A 2,948-nucleotide genomic window follows, 5' to 3' on the forward strand; every position below is an offset into this window, starting at 1 on the left:
AACTCGTACGAAAGACCAGAAACTTTCCACCTAACTCTTAACTTTCAACTGTCAATTACATGCTACAACTAAATTTTCAAGTTCTGGCGAGGCAAAATTGAGAACATGTCTAGATACGTTTTCTTGAGTTAAATAAAAGTCATATTTTATTGACTTGTATGGATATTTTTTTAACTGAACTTACTATAGTGGATAGTAAGCTCCTTATTCATTGCAGCGAATAATACGCTACGATACGTCATACAACATCCTTACTTGCCAAAATCTCGTCAACCGGGGGGATGTTGTCATGGTGTCATGGTCATTTCAAACGGCAAACAATTTTGCGGGCACAAAATTTTTTTTAAACTACACCAAGTAAGACAGTCGTGGATTAAGTAGAATAGTATTCTACTCACACATATTGAGTGTTATTCATTTGCATGAGTTTTGTTACACTCGACTACGGCTCGTGTCGTAAACTTCATCCGTGTGGATAACACCTAACTTTGGAGACACTTCTCAAATTCGGTTTCCGTAATCACAAAAAGGAAAAAAAGGTCTTAAAAAGTGGACACACTCTCCACCTATCTAAATACAGTGACGGATTTCTAGAACTATGGAAAATATTTTAGACTCAATTGATGTGAAGATACCTCAAATGCAGCAAATTATTTCGTAGAATTTCCAAAAATGATTCGAAATGTAATTATCGATTTTTCTTTACATTTACACCTTATTCAAGGCGTCCCGAAAACTTTACATTAACTCAGTGCTTATTTCATCCAACAATTTTATCATTTCCTTGTCTGTAGGGGCTGTAGAACGGCTTTCGGACCAGCCTGTAATACAAAATTCCATAAGTGCCCCCCCTCCCCCCATTAAAGATTCCATACTGCCTCCTCGCTGGCCCCCCTGCTTTTCAAGTTTCAAGTTTTTTTTCTAGTCATCGTTTGCGCTTGGTTGCTCACCGAATACCTTCGTTTGCGCCCCAGCCGTTTTTCCGTTAATCCAATTGAAAAATTCCATAACTGCCCCTCTCCCCACCATTTTTCAAATTTGACTTTTTTCCTGTGATCATTTGCGCCCCCGCCGTTATTCAGTTTTTCCAAATTCAAGATTCCATACTGCCCCCTCGCTGTCCCCCCTTGTTTTCAAATTTCAATTTTTTTTCTAGTCATCCTTTGCGCTGAGTTTACCGCACGTTTGCGCACCGAATACCTTCATTTGCAACCCCGCCGTTTTTCAGTTAATCCAATTAAAAAAGTTCATAACTGCCCCTCTCTCCACCATTTTGCACATTTGACTTTTTTCCTGTAATAGTTTCCGCTTTGTTTGCGCATATTTGCGCCGAAATACCTTCGTTTGCGCCCTCGGCGTTTTTCAGTTATTCCAAATAGAAGATTTCATACAGTCCCCCTGTTTTCAAGTTTGACTTTTTTTTTAGTGATTGTTTGCCTTTTTTTGCGCACCGAATACCTTCGTTTGCGCCCCCGCCGTTGTGTAGTTATTCTCAATACAAAATTCCAAATTTGACTTTTTTCTAGTGATCGTTTGCCTTTTTTGGGCACCGAATACCTTCGTTTGCACCTCCCTTCGTTTTTCCGTTAATCCAATTAAAAAACTTCATAACTGCCCTTCTCTCCACCATTTTTCAAATTTGATTTTTTTCCTGTGATAGTTTGCGCTTTGTTTGCGCCGAAATACCTTCGTTTGCGCCCTCGCCGTTTTTCAGTTATTTCAAATAGAAGATTTCATACTGTCACCCCTGTTTTCAAATTTGATTTTTTTTTAAGTGATCGTTGGTCTTTTTCTTGCGCACCGAATACCTTCGTTTGTACCCCCGCCGTTTTTCAGTTATTCCCAACACAACATTCCATAACTGCACCTCTCTTTTTCAAATTTGACTTTTTTCTAGTGATCTTTTGCCGTTTTTTGTGCACCGAATACCTTCGTTTGCGCGCCCGTCGTTTTTCAGTTATTCCAAATACATTGTTGCATTATAAACATTATTTATTTGATATTTTATGAGTGACCGCTAGATAGCGTGAAACATACATAATTCCATAACTGCCCCAACCCCCATTTTTCAAATTTGTTTTTTTTCTTGTGATCGTTTGCGCGTTTGTTTGCGCATGTTTGCGTCCCCAAATACTTCGTTTGCGCCCGCACCGGTGTTTTCAGTTTATTCAAGATTCCCTACTGCCCCCCTCCCCGTTTTATTTGACTTTTTTTCTAAGTGATCTTTGGCGCTGATTTGCGCAATTTTGGCGCACTGATACCTTTGCCCCCCCGCCGTTTTTCAGTTATTCGCAATACATAATTCCATTACTGCCCCGCCCATTTTTCAAATTTTTCTTATTTCCTGTGATCGTTTTCGCATGTTTGAGTTATTCCAAATACAATATTTCATACTGCCCCCCCCCCCTGTTTTCTAATTTGACCTTTCCCTCTAGTGATCGTTTGCGTTTGGCTTGCGCACCGAATACCTTCGTTTGCGCTCTCGTCGTTTTTTGACAGTTATTTCAAATACAAGATTCCACATGTACATTCGTCTTAGTGTATTTTCCTTCATTTCTGTTTCTTTGAAATCTTCTTTGTGTCTTCCTCATACCTCCCCCCCCCCACAATAATTTCCTGAGATGTTGTTTTTAAATGTGAAAGGTGCAGATCAGTAGGTGGCCAGGGGAAGGAGGGAGGAGGTAGACATTAATTTTATCTTTCATGGTATTCCAATTAAAGCTCCCAACAAAGGGAACGGTTTTCTACCAACTACCGCCCTACTTTCTGACCCCTTATCAAAAGATGGGTTGGGGGGGGGGGGGGACTTGGTTTTATTCTTCATGGTAGTCTACTGAAAGGTCTCAACGAAAGGAATTAACTTCTACCAACCATAGCATCCTCCTCGACTCACCGTATCGTAGCCAAATATATAAGTATATAATTCCTTATATCTCAAGAACAGATTG

The sequence above is a fragment of the Photinus pyralis genome, unplaced genomic scaffold (genome assembly GCF_008802855.1).
Source record: "Photinus pyralis isolate 1611_PpyrPB1 unplaced genomic scaffold, Ppyr1.3 Ppyr1.4_LG2, whole genome shotgun sequence".
NCBI lineage: Eukaryota > Metazoa > Arthropoda > Insecta > Coleoptera > Lampyridae > Photinus > Photinus pyralis.